This window comes from Giraffa tippelskirchi, chromosome 2 (assembly GCF_054371585.1).
Source record: "Giraffa tippelskirchi isolate mGirTip1 chromosome 2, T2T-mGirTip1v1.2.pri, whole genome shotgun sequence".
Classification (NCBI taxonomy): domain Eukaryota; kingdom Metazoa; phylum Chordata; class Mammalia; order Artiodactyla; family Giraffidae; genus Giraffa; species Giraffa tippelskirchi.
In genome coordinates this window covers 73,444,740-73,465,563 of record NC_137276.1, presented here as the reverse complement: position 1 = coordinate 73,465,563, position 20,824 = coordinate 73,444,740, and the positions used below count along the sequence as shown (strand labels likewise).

At 40.3% G+C, this 20,824-nt stretch overlaps 1 protein-coding gene across 8 annotated transcripts in view; it reads right to left on the bottom strand.

Annotated features, from left to right (window-relative positions):
* Positions 1-20,824, bottom strand: part of LOC145537959 (uncharacterized) — a 475,282-nt gene that overhangs the window by 62,370 nt on the left and 392,088 nt on the right. The gene's annotated exons all lie outside the window — the stretch shown is intronic.

Sequence of the window (20,824 nt, the reverse complement as noted above, 5' to 3'; positions counted from 1 at the left end):
ATGATTTTAAGGCTCATTACATTAAAAATTTTTTTAAGTTGTAACTAAATCCTGGTCCTTATATAAGGAAATGCATTATGTAAATTGTGCTTCCTTAGAGACATAAATTTGGTTTTGAAAAATGCGAGCCACCTCATTCTAAGGGATATCCCATTTATCTGCCATGGCCTGAGCCTTGTGCCATGTCCCACTTGGGTGTTATTTTTAAATGCATTCTTTGTCCTCCTAGGTAGTCAACCTCAGAGTTGGTTTTTTAAGAAATCACCAAAGTTTTCTAGGAAAACATGTTAGAGTTTAAACTGAAGAATGGATCTAATTTTATTATTTGTTTTGTAAGGAGGAAGTCTTTGTTTTAACCTGCTTTCATTCTCTTTTCCCAAACTAGGTTACAGATTCTTAACTGAAAAGTTCAGACTACTTAGACACTGTTTTCCGGTATTCTGCAGGGTCATTTTGTTGTATGGAAGTTGAAATATTCTGTTCCCGAATTTTAAATAAAGGTTTTTAGATTATGAAATATTATAATAATAAAACTATATTTATGACTAACGTGTTCGTATGTTTTGTCTAGCTGAAATGTTTCTGAGGAACCAAGCTGGTTCTTCATGAATAAGCTGTTCTTTGTACATGTAAACACCATGATCTTGTACCTGTAAATTTTCTTAAGAGCTTAGCTTGATCATTTTTGTTTATCACAATGCCTCTATCCAAAGGTTCTTTTTACATATGTTCACACTGAGAAGTCCTCATTAAAAGCTCATTTGGCACCTTTCTCTCATCTTCCTCCACAACCATGAGTAATTTTCCTACAATGTATTTTTAAACTTCTCAACTCTTAGCAAAAACCATGAACAGATTTCACAGTGTGTATCTCAGATGGTATGTGCTATACATCCTAGTCATTATAAGGCTCAGAAAGTGATCAGGATAGTTAACAGAGTTGTGTCACAAGTAGAGTTACTCAGCCATGGTCTTCAAAGAACCATGGAATTAGGAAAATGTAGGGGATTCCATTTGTTCAGGAGCTGTTAGAGCCGTTAGGGAGATGACTCGGTCTGTTCTTATGCTTACTTGTGTTGAAGTTAATGGGTTCACCAGGTTATAATGCTCCTGAGAAATAACTGTGACATTCTTGATTATCTATGGCCATTAGAAAACATAAATAAATCCCCGTATCTCAATTCTGTTCAGTCTGGATCCTTGAAAAATGAATTCCAGAGATGGCATGCATGCAGGAACCAAACACAATCCCTGGAAACATTTCAAATATTTAAAAGAGTGGGGGACTTCAGAAACTGTTTTTCTTGTGGTGAATTTTTTTCTTTTCTTTTTTCTTTTTTGTCCATGTTCTATATGAGTAAAAAATGCACACATCTGAATTTTTTATTTAAGAAAAGGATCTTCAACCTATAGCCCAATGATATGTTTACTCCAGGTATGCAGCCATTATTCCATACCAGAAATGAATTTTTTCCATTCAAGGAAGCTCACGCACAGGCAAGATTGGCTATCCTACCCACCCTATAATTGCTATGCTATGCTACGTTGCTTTAGTCATGTCTGACTCTTTACGATCCTATGGACTGTAGCCAACTAGGCTCCTTTGTCCATGGGATCTCCAGGCAAGATTACTGGTGTGGGTTGCAATGCCCTTCTCCAGGGGATCTTCCCAACCCAGGGATCGAATCCACATCTCATTATGTCTCCTGCAATGACAGGCAGGTTCTTTACCACTAGTGGCACCTGGAAAGCCCCACCCTGTGACGGGGATGGTGGTAAATAAATTTTGTGTATGTGCAGGCAGGTGTCTGGGATGGTGAATGAGAGCTTTGGTACGCATGTGCTATGAGGAGAGGAGACACAGCTGCTTGAATATCTGAAGTGTTGTCATAAGCAAGAATACTAATTTTTTGTGGCTGCAAAAGACATTACTAAGACAGTGAGTGGAAGTCCTGAAGAAGCAGGTATTAAGTCATTAACGGAAAAATGTCTTGAGTGCACCATGGAGTGGGTCACCTTGTTGAAAAGTGAGGATTCTTCTAAGACCACTTGTAGCCCTAGGATTCTGTCATATGTGATACTGCATTATTGTAAATATTGGCTGCGTAAAACTTAGTGTTGACGTGACTTTGATCTTGGAGATTTCCCCCACTGACTTGGACTTTGTAAAGGTTTCTGTAATGCACATCCACAATTGTCCTTATAGACTGCTTTTGGGGCAGGCAGGGATGAGGTGGTATCACTTGTTTCTCTTAGCAGATGCAGGAACAGCAATTGGGGAAATGAGAGAGATACACGTGGCAGTGTTACCTCAGTCAGAACCAGGTGCTTCCCAGGAAGCATCTCACCTTGCTAAAATGTGGTTTCAGTGTTTAAAGAGAAGGTACATTCCTTGTTTACAGCATGGCTTCTGAATGCAGGCTAACCGCTTCATCTGGTGTTCAGTTGAGTCAACAGCAATTCTGTCCAACACTGGGAGAGAAATTGGCAACGTTGGACTTCGTAAGAGATGGTGCAGTGTGTCAAGCTCCAGCAATGTGCCTTCCTCAGGCATTTTCTTCCTCAGCCATCTTTCAGATAGTTTTGATGACATTTAACTTTCGCCTTTCTTCTTAAGCAAATTTAAGTCACATACTTAAGAAGGTGATTTTGCCATATTTAACAAGGAAGGTGAGGCTTATAGTGGTTTGAAAGAGTTGTCCAGAGGCCAAAATCTCCTTCATGACAGAGCCAGAGTGAGAACCAGAATACTGTCTTCATGAACCTCAGCTAGTGCTCTTCACAACTTTGTGCCACTCCTTGACAAGAGTCCCAGAACATGGTCCTTAATATCTGCATTCATTGATTATACAATGGCTCTCAATGTCCTAAAAGTCAACTTAGTATTTATTATCAGTTACTGCACCTACTTAATGCAAGCCACTGTGGAGGATATAAATATCACCAATCTGTACATTCTACACAACCCCTGCCTTGTAACAGAGCCACCCCAACTTGCCAAGGAATTCCAAAGTTTCAGATTCTAAGTCTGTTAAGAGTTCAGTTCACACATGTTTGGATACTTCAGATTGGCAGTTTGCTGATTGATGAGAGGGGCACTGCATTTACCTGGCTCAGATATATCATAGGGAAATCGCTGATTATATATCTCAGTCCTTCCTTTTTGTTCAAGGTGGAGCATCCATTTCCTTCATTCTCAAGAACCACCACTTTATTTTTATCCTTATTTAAGTCTGCCTGTAACTTGACACCATAGCTGAAATTCTTTATACTATAATCCTAAACACAGAGGGCTGGTGGAAGAAACTGGGGTTCTTATTAGGTGAGGGACACCCTAGCATAAACACAAGGGAGCTTACAGGGAGTAAGGGCAAATGAGAGGACACACAGCCAGTTAGTAGGATTCAGAACAAAGTCCTGAGCTTGCCTGCAGACTCTGGACTGGCCTGACTCTCCCACTCGGTCTCGCCCCATAACTCCGATTTGTCTTTGTCCAGATGAGCTTCTTTCCAGAGGCTCGCCTGGACCTGCTATTCCCCCTGCACCACAGGTATGCTGGGTTATGCCTTCTGCCTGAAATGCCCTTCTCTTTCTTACCCTGGTAAATTTCTACTCAGCCTTCAGATTTCAAGTCAGTTGTCACTTCCCCAAGGCAGCCTCATAAGTCTTAGACCACCACATACCTTCAGAGTCAGATGTAGTGAATCTCACCATTTGCCTTATCATTTAGAAGGAGCTATTCATCAAAGTGAATGCCCAGTTTGGCCCAATGGCTTAAACAAATCCTGCTTTAAGGTCTCACCAGAGAAATTTTTTCAGAATTAACTGGAACTAACTATACATCCAACAATCCACTCATCCATCCATCCATGCATGCATCCAACCAACCGTTCACCAACATTCACCAGGAGTCCTGTAGGAACCAGTCACTGTGGTAGGTACAAGGGATACAGGCTGCCTCCTGACCAGATATATTTGGAGTAGCTAATGAAATTTTCTCAACCTTTAAGGCCAATCCCAATCACTATTGGCCTTTCCGGAATGGTGTCTACATTACCCTGACTGGACCTCAGGCTTTTGCTGTCTTTCAGGACCACATCTAAAGAGAATACCTGACTCAGTCATTCTCCATCCCATGATATGTGGCTGAACCACTCTACCACCATTTTGTTAGCTCCAGCTTAGGCCCACAGTCCTACCCCTTCCCTTTTTCTGAGTGACTGAGTTTTAGCCTCACTCACAAGGAATGCACCAAATCAGATGAGTCCCCATTCAGCTTTTTTTCAGGAAAACTTAAAGACTGCCTTTTGCTGACACAGATGGTTGATCCATGAGATGCTCTCAGGGAGTGGGGGGAAAACCCCTAGTTCCAACTGGTGTGGACACGCTCTTCACTTGGTCAGTCAATTCAGTAGCTTGTTCGTGTCTGACTGTTTGTGACCGCATGGGCTGCAGCACACCAGACTTCCCTGTCCATCACCAACTCCTGGAGATTGCTCAAACTCATGTCCATTGAGTTGGTGATGCCATCCAACCATCTCATCCTCTGTCATCCCCTTCTCCTCCTGCCTTCAATCTTTCCCAGCATCAGGGTCTTTTCCAGTGAGTCAGCTCTTCGCATCAGGTGGCCAAAGTATCAGTCCTTCCAATGAATATTCAGGATTGATTTCCTTTAGGATTGACTGGTTTGATCTCCTTGCTGTCCAAGGGACTCTCAAGAGTCTTCTCCAACACCACGGTTCAAAAGCATCAATTCTTTGGTGCTTAGCTTTCTTTATGGACCAACTCTCACATCCATACATGACTACTGGAAAAACCATAGCTTTGACTAGACAGACCTTTGTTAGCAAAGTAATGTGTCTGCTTTTTAATATGCTGTCTAGGTTGGTCATAGCTTTTTTTCCAAGGAGCAAGCATCTTTTAATTTCATGGCTGCAGTCACCATCTGCAGTGATTTTGGAGCATAAGAAAATAAAATCTGTCACTGTTTCCATTGTTTCCCCATCTATTTGCCATGAAGTGATGGGACTGGATGGCATGATCTTAATTTTTTGAATGCTGAGTTTTAAGCCAGCTTTTTCACTCTCCTCTTTCGCTTTCATCAAGAGGCTCTTTAGTTCTTCTTTGCTTTCTGCCATAAGGGTGGTATCATCTACATATCTGAGGTTATTGATATTTCTCCCAGCAATCTTGATTCCAGCTTGTGCTTTATCCAGTCCAGCATTTAGCATGATGTACTCTGAATGTAAGTGAAATAAGCAGGGTGACAATATAAGCCTTGACGTACTCCTTTCCCAATTTGGAAGCAGTCTGTTCTATGTCCAGTTCTAACTGTTGTTTCTTGACCTGTATACAGATTTCTCAGGAGGCAGATAAGGTGATCTGGTATTCCCATCTCTTTAAGAATTTTCTAGTGTTTCTCAACTACAAATTGGCACTTACCAGGAGCATTGCCAAAGGCTGACAACAAAGGCGTTTGCCATCTGCCATGGAGACTGAATCCCATGCTGCTATAGCTGTTGACCTTTAACAACCCCTGAGGGAGCTCAGGATGGAGTGAGGCACTCTGTGCTCCAGGGAATCTGGTGGGACAGGTCTTTAGATAGTTGGATATTTTTAGGAACAGATTTTATGATCTCAATCCTTGCATCTCTTCATATCTAGAGAAGCACTAAATCCCTTCATGGTGACATCAGATCTTCATGACTGACTAAAAAACCTTTTGTAAAATGCGTGCTTCATGGTATTGAACTCCCCCTTCACCAAAACCTTATATATTGACTTTCCCCCACTGCCGCTTTAGAGAAGTCTCTCAGAGCTATCTGAGATGCTGCCTCCTGGGCTACAGTCCCCATTTTGCCCCAAAGAAAACTTAACTCGCAGCTCTCAAGTTGTACATCTTTTTTAGTTGACAGTTTGCCATGATCCACACAATGAAAGGCTTTAGAGTAGTCAGTAAAGCAGAAGTAGATGTTTTTCTGGAATTCTCTTGCTTTTTCTATGATGCAACGGATGTTGGCAATTTGATCTCTGGTTCCTCTACCTTTTCTAAATCCAGCTTGAACATCTGGAAGTTCTCAGTTCATGTACTGTTGAAGCCTAGCTTGGAGAATTTTGAGCATTATTTTGCTAGCATATGAGATGAGTGCAATTAGTCCCTTTGCCGGATCCCCAGGTTTGGAAATCTGTTGTGGGCCCCAGAACTTTTGCAACAGTGCAAGAACTTCTTTGGTATAATTGTTCTCCAGTTTGTGGGTTGTCTGCTTGGTGGCTCTATGGTGGGGCTCACACACTGTATCTACCAGGTCTGCTGCAGCCAGAGCCCAGGTCCCTGGGGCAGGCTACTGCTGACCTGTGCCTATGCAGGAGGCAGGTCTGGCTCAGTCTCTTTTGGGGTCCCTGGGTCCTGGTGCACATAAGGTTTTGTTTGAGCCTTCCGAGTATCTCTGGTGAGTATGGGGTTTGATTCTAAAAGCAATTTCTCCCCTCCTACTATCTAGTTGGGGCTTCTCCTTTGCCCTTGGATATAGGGTATCATTTTTGGTGGGATCAAACATTCTCCTGTCAATGGTTGTTCAGGAGTTAGTTGCAATTTTGGAGTTCTCCCAGGAGAAGATGAGCACATGTGCTTCTACTCTGCCATCTTGGTCCCTCCTTCACTTGGTAGTCAGATTCTGTTTTTAGCCTTAGCCCCTCTAAATTACTCTGTGCCCCTTTGGCAGTGTGCGGTGAAGCTGCAAATGCTTCTGGATCCTCTGTATGCCCCAACCTGCCTATCTGAATGTAAGGCACCCACAATAAACTTCATAATTGCACTTTATGGAGCTGCCTGCTTTGTTTTCATCCACAAGATCCTTCTCAGGTCAAGTGCTGATATGACCCAATAACCCTGCTTCCCAACACATAACACTTTATTTGCTTCACAGCATTGATCACTATCTGAAATTATTTACTCATTTGTTCCCTACCCCACCTGGTGGAAGTGCCATATTGTTCATTGAGTACTGCCCAAATACTGATTGATGAAAATGTGTTCAGTGAATCAGTAAATTGGTTCTAGACGGAAAGTCCTTCTCCTGAGCTCTGATTTGGAGCAAGGCTAATAAATAGCCATTGATGACTGGGAGGTTACAGTGAAAAGACTTGGAGGAATCCCTGTGGTATGTAGAATATATGCAGGAATTTTGGGGGTACCCTATCTGGTCTGAATGTTCTTCTTCCTTAGATGAAGGCAGTTTGTAACCAATGCTTGTCCTCCCGGGGATAACATAGGCTTCTGCAAAAGGGAAGCAGGCTAATAGGCAACCCTCCCTCTCCAGATGGTAACAGAAATGTATATTCCTCAAGGAATGTATGTAACAGTCTAATGCATATCTTTGAGTTGTGCAGAAATTAACAGCCCTGCACAGAGGGAGGATGGTGACTACATGATGACTGCAAGCACACAGACCCCAGACTGGTCAGAACCAGAAGGTTGATGATTAAGACTCCCAAAACACCATCCCATTTCTTCACTATGAACCAATCAGAAGGAATTCATGCACCCTGCAACCCTCACCCCCAATATTGCCTTAAAAAACCCTTCCCTGAAAGCTATCAGGGAGTTTGGGTCTTCTGAGCATGAGCTGCCTGTTCTCCTTGTTTGGTGCTAGCAATAAATGCTGTACTCTCCTTCACTACAACCCAGAGTCAGTAAGTTAGCTTTGCTGCATGGTGAGTGAGCAGACTCAAGTTCCGTTCAGTAACAGTATCTGTGTTCTCTATTAACTCTCTAGCTAATTCTGATACACAGCAAAGTGTGACAGCCACTGCACTGTATGGCTGCATTTCCCAAAGTTTGTTCCATGGAACACTAGATCTCAGAGTGTCAACAGTTAATTAAATAAATTATCAGATGAAATAAGTTATCCTACTGCAGATGGTTCAGAATCATTAAATGCGAAAATGCATCATGAATCTCTTCAGAGGGGGGAAAGTATCTGATGCTTCTGAAACTTATTTAGCCATGGAATTATTTCTCCTTGAGAACGTGCATCTTCTGCAACTGCTACAGTTAGTGTTCAGAATATACACTGGTAAACATTTGAAAATTACAATCACTCCCCACTGTCCCCACTTCATGAGAGAACTTCAAACCTTTTATCTTAAGTCAGTACACATTTAACAGCCCAAGAGGCCAATTTTAGGTGATTTGGGGGTCACCTGAAACCTTGTTTCTCCAAGTGGTCTGTGAAACAATTTCCTGCCTCCCTTGGGAGTTTGTTAGAAAAATAGAATCTCAGGTCCCACCCCAGAGCTACAGAGTTGGAATCTGCATTTTAATAGGATCCCTGAGTGATTCATTAGCATCAGTATAGAGAAGTGGCTCTTAATGGGGCCAGGAGTAGGGATAGGGGGAGGCAGAAATACAAGGGGAGCTATTCAACATGCAATGAGGCCTTTTGCTGGGGCCCCACCAAGGTGGCACAGTCTTAAAGAATCCACCTGCAATACAGGAGACACAGGTTCTATTCCCGGGTGGGGAAGATCCCCAGGAGAAGGAAATAGTAACCCACTTCAGTATTCTTGCCTGGGAAATTTCATGGACAGAGGAGCCTGGGGGGCTACAGTCCATGGGGTCACAAAAGAGTCAGATTCAACTTAGCAACTAAACAACAACAATCAAGAAGCAGACCCTTCCTGATATTTAAAGCATTTATCAAACAATAAACTGTATAAAAAACACGCATTGCAGGTGCATGACTCTTTATCATCAGAGTCACCAGGGAAGCCCTATAAATTAATATATTTGTATATAATAGAGAAAAAACTTGACAGTGACTCTACTAAGTATACAAATTGCTTGAGATTTCATTGTTGTTCTTAGGCTTCTTAGCACTAGTGAACTAAAAGTAAAACTCAAAAGTTCCTTTGTCTCTTTATTCTTAAGAGCTCTCATCTCCACCTCTGAAATACTTTGCCAAGTGTACCACCCTGTGGATCATCCAGGTAATCCAGCTTCCTTTTTTCTGTTCATATGGCCTCTCTCGTGTCTGGATTTTTGTGGTATACCTAGATTCTCTCTTTGCCTTGCCTTCTGATTTTTAGCAGCATTAGCATGATGTTCCCAAGTATGGTTTTCTTTGTATTTATTTTGCTTATGGCTGCTTCTTGAATCTGTGGCAGAGTTTCATGAATTTGTGTATTGCTATCACTCTTCATTAGGAAAATTCTTGGCCATTTTATCTTCAAATATTCCTTTTGCTTCATTCTCTCCTGTCCTTCTAGAGTTTATATGTATTACATATTTTCATTCTGTCCTACATATCTTTTGTGTTTTCTATATTTTTCATTCCTACTTTCCTTGTGCTTCAGTGTGGACATTTTGTTTTTTTTGCCTCGTGGTGTGGTTTGCAGATTCTTAATTCCTGACCAGGGATGGAACCCGTGCCCCCTGCAGTGGAACCATGAAGTCCTAACCACTGGACCACTGGGGAATTCCCTATTGGTCATTTTTGCTGTTCATTAGTCCTGTCTTCTGTTTCTAATCTCTATTAAATCCATAATATCACATATTTTTAAATTCTAAAATTTCCATTTGATTCCATTTAGAGATTATAATTCTCTGAAAATTTCCCATTTTAAAATTGATATTGTCTGTTTTCTTAAACATACTACACAGATATTTTAAAGTTCTATATTCTTGAACATATTAATCGTAGTTAAAGTCCTTTTCTGCTAACTACAATATCTATGTCATCTGTGGTTCTATTCCTACTGAATGATTTTTCTTGTGGTTTTAGTAATATAGTCCTGAGTCACAGCATGAATAGACTTTTTTTTTTATTAAATGCTGGTCATGTGTCTAAAAATTATATCACTCCAAGTGGCTTTTCTTTCTTCACAGTGGGTTTATCCTTTCCTCTGCTAAGTAGATGAAATTGATCATCTTAGACCAATCAGGGAATGAACTGAGTTGAGGCTAACTGACAGTTCTGACAAGGTTCAGTCTGCCTCTGAACCTTGTCTGTTACTAAGACATTGTCCTTCAGGATTTTCTCAACTAAATGTCCCGTGTGTCCACTGTTCTCCCTCCTCCTGGCAGGATCTCTCTCTCTCTTTATTTTCTCTTCTGCATCATGAAACAGTGAGAAATTCCCTTCTGATTTTCAGAAGTTTCTGACATGGCTTGCAAGTCCTAAAGTCTTCTCTTTGTTTCGCCAGTACCATGCATGCTTGCTAAGTTGCTTCAGTCTTGTTTGACTCTTTGCAACCCTATGGTCTGTAGCCTGCCAGGCTCCTCTGTCCATGGGGTTCTCCAGGCAAGAATACTGGAGTGGGTTGCCATGTCCTCCTCCAGGGGAATCTTCTGGACCCAGGGATCGAACCCATGTATCCTGCATTGGCAGCCAGGTTCTCTATCACTAGCGCCACCTGAGAAGCCCCCAGTACCATCAGTCTATGAAAAGATGTTAGTGTTTTAGACGTTCACTGCTTAGCTTTTCAATTATCTGCCCCGCCACTTCAGAAATTGGCAAATGTCAAATGTCTGGAGGGTTTTGCATTTGAGGTCCCTCAAGCCTTTAATCATGTCTCTATAGCACCACAAGACCATTCAAATCTCTGCTGATTTTTCTTCCTTATGGCACTCTGGAAAAATCTCAGATTGACAATCTCATCTGCATATGTCCCATGGAAAAAGTAATTGTAAATGCCAGAGGGCTGAGGTTCTCTCCTCTTGAGAAATTTAGATTCTTACCCTCTTTGATTCAGCAGTTGCCTATCTTTAAACAAGTGACCTTGTCTTACCCACAATTTCTAGTTGTTTTTGAAGGAAGTACTGGTCAACCACAAATTATACCATCCTACCCAGAACTGAATATTGTTATCTCACCTTCTGAATTGACACTTCATTTTTTTTTTCTCCCTAGTCAGTTTTTTTTTTTTTTTTTACCTTTTTATTTTTTATTGGAGTATAGCCAACTAACAATGTTGTGACAGTTTCAGGTATACAGCAAAGGGACTCAGCCATATGTATACGTATTGGGTTCGACATTTTGATCACATAATTTCTCTGACTTTTCATTTTGATTTCACCGCTGGATGCTGTTTCTTGGATCACCCTCAGCTCTGAGGCATGCAGATCTCGCAATCCTTTCCCCAGTAGGGGTTCCCAACACAGATCAAGTGTCTTAGGTTTCCACCTGATCAGATGGAAGAATACCAGGAAAAAGCTATGAAATTAAAATAGTACAAGCTGAACACAGAGTGAGCCAAATGCAAGAAATCACTTTTGGTGGAAGAAGGATTATTTGCATCCATAATTAATGTTCACCTAACAAAAGAAAAGGAAGTATTTTCTCTAGATATTTTATTATTTGAAGAATGGTTTTCATCTGAAACATTCCCATGCTTTCCTAATACTGAATCCAAAAGCACATGTCTGATATCTTGAAGGTAGAGCCTATTATTTCAAATCTCTTGATGACAGAAAATAGAAAAAATAATAGATTGAAGGTTTTTGAGTGGCCACGGATCCTGAAATATTAGGTGGCAATTTAGAGTTCAAAATAAACTTTTCCTATTCACACTGAAATCTTACGAGAAAGAGAAGGAGAGAGAGAGAGAAAAGGAAGATGAAGAGACATGTAACCATACAGCATGAACTATTACTGTAATCTGACGTGCTTCCTCAAACCAATTATAATAAGAACCTTTGAAGGCAAGGTCCCTCTGGAACTCAGTAGTCCAGACAATTTCAGATGATTTGAGATCAAATAGATCTATTTTGTTTGCAGAAGAACTATTGGAAATATATTAAAAGATGTATTTCTATTTGAGAGAATCAACCTCAATAAATGTACTTACTTTGTTTACCAAATGACCATTTATATTGTTCCTAAAAATTTCTAACATTGGTCATCAACTCCTTGAGTCTACTTGAGGTAAACATACTATTCTTTCTCCTTATTTTATGTCATTTTTATTAATACATTAGCCTAACACTGATTATTACTGTGCATTCTGTCTAAAGTGCTCAGAGTAGTTTATTTTAGTACTTTGTACCATAGCAGTCATTTAAAAAAATACCAGTAATGATTACAGTGGCTAAAACATTCAATAGTCTTTCATAAATAGAAACTGTTCTAAACATGAACAAAATGTCAGTTTCATTTCTTTGCTAATATGGTGCTTTATTCAACTAAAGTTATTTCCTGCAGCCCTTACTTCTGAAGAGTTGGCATAGAAAGTGAGAGAAGATGAAAATAAGCTCATCTTAATCAAAACCTTGGAAAATTTGCTAATTTTCCTCAGAGCCATTGTACAGGAGGAAAAATAACTTTCCCTCTACCCGTGTAGGTTCTGGGCTGAGACTCCCTTATAATAAAAGACAGATTAACAAGAAGAAAAACAACTTAAAATACATATGCAGTTTTGTATAGATATGAAAGTCCACAAATATATGAGACTCAGAAGGGACCAAAGCACACAAAGGAACAATAAATTTGTGAAGAAGTGACAAGACAATGCAGTTTTAGGATAGGACTCGGTAGATCATAACAAACTGTGGAATATTCTTAAAGAGATGGGAATACCAGACCGCCTTACCTGTCTCCTGAGAAACCTATATGCAGAACAAGAAGCAATGATTAGAACTGGACATTGAACAATGCACTAGTTCAAAATTGGGAAAGGAGTACATCAAAGCTGTATATTGTCACCCTGCTTATTTAACTTATATGCAGAGTACATCATATGAAATGCTGGGCTGGATGATACACAAGCCGGAATCAAGATTGCCAGGAGAAATAACAATAACCTCAGATATGCAGATGATACCACTCTAATGACAGAAAGTGAAGAGGAACTAAAGAGCCTGATGAAAGTGAAAGAGGAGAGTGGAAAAGTTGGTTGAAAATTCAACACTCCAAAAACGAAGATCATGGCATCTGGTCCCATCACTTCATGGCAAATAGATGGGGAAAAAGTGGAAACTTTTATTTTCCCTTGGGCTCCAAAATCACTGTGGATGCTGACTGTAGCCATGAAATCAAAAGATGCTTGCTCCTTGGGAAAAACAGCTATGACAAACCTAGACAGTTTATTAAAAAGCAGAAACATCACTTCACCAACAAAGGAGTGTATAGTCAAAGCTATAGACTTTCCTGTAGTCAAGGTACAGATGTGAGAGTTGAACCATAAAGAAGGTGGAGCACCAAAGAATTGACGCTTTCATTGTGGTGACTCTCAAGAGTCCCTTGGACAGCAAGGAGACCAAACCAGTCAATCCTAAATGAAATCAACCCTGAATATTCATTGGAAGGACTAATACTGAAGCTGAAACTCCAATATTTTGGCCACCTGATGCGAAGAGCTGACTTACTGGAAAAGACCCTGATGCAGAAAAAGACTGAGGGGAGGAGGAGAAGGGGACGACAGAAGATGGTTGGATGGCATCACTGACTCAATGGGCATGAGTTTGAGCAAACTCTGGGAGACAGTGAAGGACAAGAAAGCCTGGTTGCAGTTCATGGGGTTGCAAAGAGTCAGACATGACTTAGCGACTAAACAACAACTAAAATGATGAAAAAATGAGGTTTTTTTAATACAACCTTGTTGGCCCTAAACACCCTGAGTCTGGTGACAAGAATGCCTTTTACCCTCTTAATACAGGGGACGGTACCTTTCGCATGGAAGATTTATCTCCAGCTTTAAGGGGGACAAAAGGGTCAGAAGATCCTTTTTGCACCGGCTGTTTCTCAAATACCTTTATTCAAAATAATCAATATGTCTAAGTGGCATGTAAGGGACATTCTTTTTTTTTTCTTTTTCAAACATCACAGAAACTTTATTTACACAATCCATGTGAGACTTCTGAACCTGTGCCAATGAGGCAAGACAACATGTAAATTAACACCAATGCAAGTCAAACCTACACACTGCTGACAAATAACTTGTAGTCTCTATTTTAGTATTATCATCACAGGGGGATGCTCAAAGGGCTGTTTGAACCCCTACACTATTTATCTAACAAAAGGTAGATGTGCTTCATCATCCACAGCCCAGACACGGCTGTGATATTTGCCTGAAAGATGGACAGGACTTCAGAGATCTTTAGTCTCCTTCCTGTTTTATACTTAGGGATACTGAGATGTGGACTGATAGCGTGATTTTCTGAGGATCACCTAGACAGTTAGTAGCAGAGAAAGAAGGACAATCTGAGTCTCTCAATTTTCTTAAACTGGAAGCTCCTTGACAGTATCAAATTTACTTTTCTCAGAAACTTATTTTTTTCTTACATTGTATCTCTCTATTTAAAATACCTAAATCAGATTCAGTATGTATATTGTGCATTGTATGCTACCTTTGTGCAAAAAAGGAAAAGGAAAGGGTAGAAAATACATATTTGTAAAAGAAAACAATGGAAAGATAAACTAAAAACTTCAATATATTAGTTCCCTTTCTTAGGGGAGGGAGAGAATAGGAAGATGAGAGAGAGATACAATGAAGACTTCTCTGAATTACTTTGTTTCATGATTTTGATTTTGGAATCACCTGTTTTACATAACAAAAAACCAACTTAAACATGTAAAAATCAAAAATAATGAGAAAAAATACACAAATAGCTAAAGGAATGAAGAATAGAAGCCAACATGATTACAGTCAGGAATAATTTTTAGTGGTCTACCTTCCAGTGGTGATATTCAAACATAATGATGAACTCAACACTGATGAATATTTCTCATGAAATGAGAATGTTTGTATTCTGCTTTGGTGTGGTCTACCTATTCTCAAAGATTGTGTAACATGTTTCACGGCCAATCTCAGACTATGTCATTCTTAAAGATGATATCTACTAGTTCTGCTTTGGGCTGTATAGTCAGATTAAATTCAAATCCACTATTTACTATTCTTGTCACTTTGAGCAAAATACTTAACTTCTCTGGGCTTTCATTTGCATATACATAAAGTGCAAGCAATAATGATCCTTACCTCAAGGACTTGCTGTGAGCATTAATATAGATAATAAACATAAAGAGTTTAGCATGATCTCAGGTGCACACTGAGAGCTCCATAAATTTTAGCGATTATTCAAAGAAACACTGCTTCAACAAGGAGAAATAACTAAGAAATAAAAGTAAATAGATCTATTTTTATATTAAAAAATGTGAACTACCATATACATACAAAAGAGTATATAGGTATAACTTTTAAAATAATTAAATAAACTCTCAGGGGCTCCTACCTAGCTTAAGGTATAGACTATAATGAATTTTTAAGTTCTTGCAGATAATGTTCTCTTTAGTTTTGCTTATTTTAGAAATTTTTAAAAATAGGTTTTACTGTATCTTTTGTGATTAAAGTTTCTCAGCATTTCTTTATTTTGGATTCATGCTAGTTGCATTTCACTCAGTTTCATGGTTGCTTTGATGCTTTCAAATTGTGGTGCTGGAGAAGACTCTTGAGAGTCCCTTTGAGAGTAAGGAGATCAAACCAGTCAATCCTAAAAGAAATCAAGCCTGATTATTCATTGGAAGGACTGACGCTGAAGCTGAAGCTCCAATACTTTGGTCACCTGATGCAAAGAGCCAACTCACTGGAAAAGACCTTGATGATGGGAAAGATTGAGGACAGGAGGAGAAGGGGATAACAGAGGATGAGGTGGTGGGTGGTATCACCAACTCAGTGGACATGAGTTTGGGCAAACTCTGGGAGATAGTGAAGGACAAGGAAGCCTGGCGTGCTGCAGTCTATAGTGTCACAAAGAGTTGGACAGGACTGAGTGACTAAACAACAGCAACAGGGTTGCAAGGTGCTGTATTATATGAATGCACCACAACTATTTTAAAAATCCACTCTACCACTGATGAGTATTTGGATCGATTTCCATTTTTTACTATTAATAGTGTCAAATGACAAAAATAATACAATTTATTAATGAGTGTGATGACTTAATTTCCAGAGACAAATTATGTGTGGTTACAGTAATGGGTGGTAGAGCCAGAGTAATAATCAGATTGTTTTACCATGGACATCTTTGGTGGTGCCTTATTGATGTCCCTTGGACTGTAATAGATAGGCAGCCATTTTGTTAGGTAATAGAAATCTCAGTCATCAACAACTGTGTTCTCATCCCCAATTTCCAACCTGAGCGAGTACACAGGACCCTGTGAATGGAGGGGAATCTGGTCAACCTGAAGAAGGATCCTACAACACTGGCACAGTTATGTACTGTAAATCTGGTAATAGCCTTTCCCACAAATATCTGTGGCTATTTACCAGAGTTAACCCACAGCCAGTAAAGTAAATACCCAAATTTTTCAGGACTTCCTTCTCACTGGCTCTGACCTGATACATATCACAAGGACCCAAAAGTCCTTGAGTTTTATTTATCAGTAAGAGTAGGGACTTTGGAGTTTAGGTGAAAAATGGAATTTTAACCTAAATCCATATCACGGTTGGCCCAGGGGGTCTGCAAAGCCAAACTGTGCTAATCTTTGAAAGCATGATTGAAATTGATTTAATCAGCTACTGGCAACATCCTCATGTTGGCATCCTCACCTTTGGAGTAAAGCTTTTGTGACAGGAAAGGCCCAGCAGAAGTCCTTAGATTTGCTTCTCTCAAATAGTAAACAACAATTAATACTACATCCCTGAGGTAACTGCAGAGATCAGTGCCACTATCAAATCTTGAAAGCTGTAGGGCCATTGATTCATTTCACATCAAGATTAACTCATCTGTTTTGTCCATGCAGAATACAGATGAAGCTGGAATAATGACAATGGATTATTGGAATTACTACTGCAGATGTTACAGGTGTGGGCTCCTTGCTGAAACAATAGCTGGTATTAGCTATTAATCTGGGTAATGTTCTTCCCACTCTATTCTGAATAGCAAAAGAAATCAGAGGCAGTTTGCTTTCATCTATCAGGGACAGCACTATACTTTCATAATCTTCATTCGGAGGCATGTCAACATTCTGGGTTTTGGCAAGAAACTAGTCCACAGAAACCAAAGTTGTCTCACCACCCTATGGTAACCTTATAGTGTCTTAGTCCATTACATGGATGACTCATGCTGCTTGAACCAGTAAGTAGGAAGTAACAGGTACTTTAGATGCTGTGGTAAAATACTTGCATGCTGGAGGTGGGAGAAACACCCCATGAAAATTCAAGGTATGTCATCTTGGTGAAACTTCTAGTTGAGTGACTGGGGAAATGTGATATCTCCTAAAAAACAGAAGACAAATTGCTATACCTTACACCATTATCACTAGGAAGGTTTGGTAGATTTCTTTGGATTTTAAAGGCAACATACATCACATTTGAGTGCACTGTTCTGACACAATACCAGGTGATGACCTGTGAGTTCGCCAGCTTTGAATGCTCCCAGAATAAAAGAAGCTCTGCAGAGAAGGCACTGGTGACCCACTCCAGTACTCTTGCCTGGAAAATCCATGGACGGGAGAAGCCTGGTGGGCTGCAGTCCATGGGGTTGCTAAGAATCAGACACGACTGAGCGACTTCACTTTCACTTTTCACTTTCATGCATTGGAGAAGGAAATGGCGACCCACTCCAGTGTTCTTGCCTGGAGAATCCCAGGGATGGGGGAGCCTGGTGGGCTGCCATCTATGGGGTTGCACAGAGTCGGACACAACTGACGTGACTTAGCAGTAGCAGTAGCTGGTCTAGACTGCTGTGCAAGCTGTTCTGCTGTGAGTCTTACAACCCAGCAAAGCCAGAAGCTAGAGAGGCTGTAGTGAGCTCTGAGATATGCTATAGAAGAATCAGAGCACGGATCCTCAAGATTTGAGAGCCAAGCCATGCCCTCTTCTGAATATAGTCATTCTCCATTTATGAAATAATGCTTAGCTTTCTACTAGGAAGAAGAGACTAAGGCTTCCCAGGTGGTGCTAGTAGTAAAGAACCTGCCTGCCAAAGCAGGAGATATAAGAGACGCAGGTTTGATCCCTGGGTCAGGAAGATCCCTCAGAGAAGGGAATGGCAACCCACTCCAGTATTCTTGCCTGGAGAATCCCATGGACAGAAGTTCATGGGCTAGAGTTCATAGGGTCACAAAGAGTCAGACATTACTGAAGCGACTTAGCACACACAGAAGAGACTGAAGGCTGAAACAAACCACAATGTAAGCATGCAACCTAAGTAGTCCCTTATGACTTTGTTAATACCTCATCCACCAAACCATAAAACTGGATGTTCACAGAACACTCCGTGATCCCAGGAAAGAGAAAGCGCTATCTCTGAGACTGAAGGTCAGCAGATGTTGAGGACTATACTGAGTTATGGGAGCAGCTGGCTCAAGTGCCCAGGGCACCTGTTCCTGCTGTTGTCATCTCTGGCTCAGCTTACACCTTTGGTCTTTTAAAGAGTTCCCCATGACTAGCTGTCTGAAGAAGGAGTTCCCTGTGACTAGTTATCTAGGCCTGGCTCTTGGGTGGTCTCATATAATATATTAGCTAGGAAGAGACTTATTATAATGTTAAATGCCCTTACTGTGAGAACTAACATATATAGTAGAGCTTCCCTCATAGCTCAGTGGGTAAAGAATTTGCCTGCAATGCATGAGTACGGGGTTGAATTCCTGGGTTGGGAAGATCCTCTGGAGAAAGAAATGGCAATGCACTCCAGTATTCTCACCTGGAGAATCCCATGGACAGAGGAGCCTGGCAGGCTACAGTCCATGGGATCACAAGAGTCAGACATGACTTAGCAACTAAATCACCACCAACATATATAGTAGATGTTACATAAAATGTTAGTCCAGCTCAGCAATTTCCAAACTATGTTCTGTAGGACGTCACTAAATAAGATACTCTAAAAGAATTTCTGGTCTACCAAGTTGGAAGATTTTTGAATAGAAACTTTAAAAAAATGCAGGCATGCTCAAGGAGATAAGATACCAAGATATACTTTGCATTTCAGCATTTCCTAAACTTACTTGACCCTAAAACCCCCTCTTTGCAAAGTGTTTCACAGGAATAGTGCTTTCCAAAATCTACCTTGAGTTTTAATAATTTAGACTTTGACAGAATATTAGTTTTGATAGCCAGGAATGGCAGTGTTAAATTTTAATACTAGCTCACTAGAATGTAACATATGCTTATCCTGGTTATTCTAAAGGACTAGAATTCATAGTTCAGAAAGAAATTTTAATTGAAAATCCTTGCCATGAGGGTAATATAGGTGACATTACCCAAAAGGAGCATGTAAATCAAATTTAGTGATGATTTTTCCATTTTGTAATAGGGACTAGGGTTATAAGGAGATCACAGCTCTGTGAATTCAATTAGGATATAACGAAACGCACTCTTTGGGCTTTTTCATACCAATTGATTTAGAAAGAGAAAAATATGATAATAAGCATGATATTTGGCATTATGATTACACATCAGGTTATTTGGATTATTAAAATAATTCTTAATGTCAAAACTAAATGTACCTAACTTTGCATTGAAGTTCATTGAGTCAGCAGTTTATTATACTTTCTTTTGAGACACTGGTGGGAGGAAAGAATTGTAAACAAGATAAGGACATGTTATGATAAAAAAATGAGATCTATTTACAAATGACTTTTCTTTATTAATGAGATTTTATAACAGGCCATATCAACATTATTATGTGTAGATTAAAAAGCAGAGACAACAGTTTGCTGACAAAAGTCCATTGAGTCAAAGCTATGGTTTTTCTACTAGTCATGTATAGATGTGAGAATTGGACCATAAAGAAGGATGAGCACTAAAGAATTGATGCTTTCAAAATGTGCTGGAGAAGATTCTTGAGAGTCCTTTGGACAGCAAGGAGATCAAGCCAGTCAATCCTAAAGGAAATCAACCTTGAATATTCATTGGAAGGACTGATGCCTAAGCTGAAACTCCAATACTTTGGCCACCTGATGCGAAGAGCCAACTCACTGGAAAAGACCCAGATGCTGGGAAAAATTGAGGGCATGAGGAGAAGGGGGCAACAGAGGATAAGATGGTTTGATGGCATCACTGACTCAATGGACATGAGTTTGGGCAAGGACGGGGAAGCCTGGCGTGCTGCAGTCCATGGGGCTGCAAAGAGTTGGACATGACTGAGCAACTGAATAAGAACAAAAAAAACAATTATCAGACCAATTTCTGAGAACTCTATTAATCTGAGAAGCCCAGGAATGAGTGTGCCTATCCAATCGAATTTAGTTTAATTTTGATCCCATCCTTATTATCAAATTCAACATTGAATGTTCTGTTTGTAAGGAATATGAGATGCAAAGGTAGTAAAGTGTAAGGCGATAGGGTTTGTTTATTTGTTTGTTTTGGAAGCACTGTATTTAGCTCTGTTGCAGCTATTACCCAACATTGTAGACCAGCTCTCCTCAACCTGGATTTTGGTAGAAAATTAAACTATAATGCCCTCAGGAATCCATTGTGCACAATGAATTAACTTCCCTCCTATGCATCAAGAGCATCAAGAACACAGGTAGCTATGTCCCATCCTTGGAAACACAGAAAATTGTCATTCAAATAATATTCTTTAGTGCTAATTCTATAGTGGAACGGAGAAGGCAATGGCACCCCACTCCAGTACTCTTGCCTGGAAAATCCCATGGATGGAGGAGCCTGGTAGGCTACAGTCCATGAGGTTGCTAAGAGTCGGACACGACTGAGTGACTTCACTTTCACTTTTCCCTTTCATGCACTGGAGAAGGAAATGGCAACCCACTCCAGTATTCTTGCCTGGAGAATCCCAGGGACGGCGGAGCCTGGTGGGCTGCCATCTTTGGGGTCGCACAGAGTCAGACACGACTGAAGTGACTTAGCAGCAGCAGCAGCTATAGTG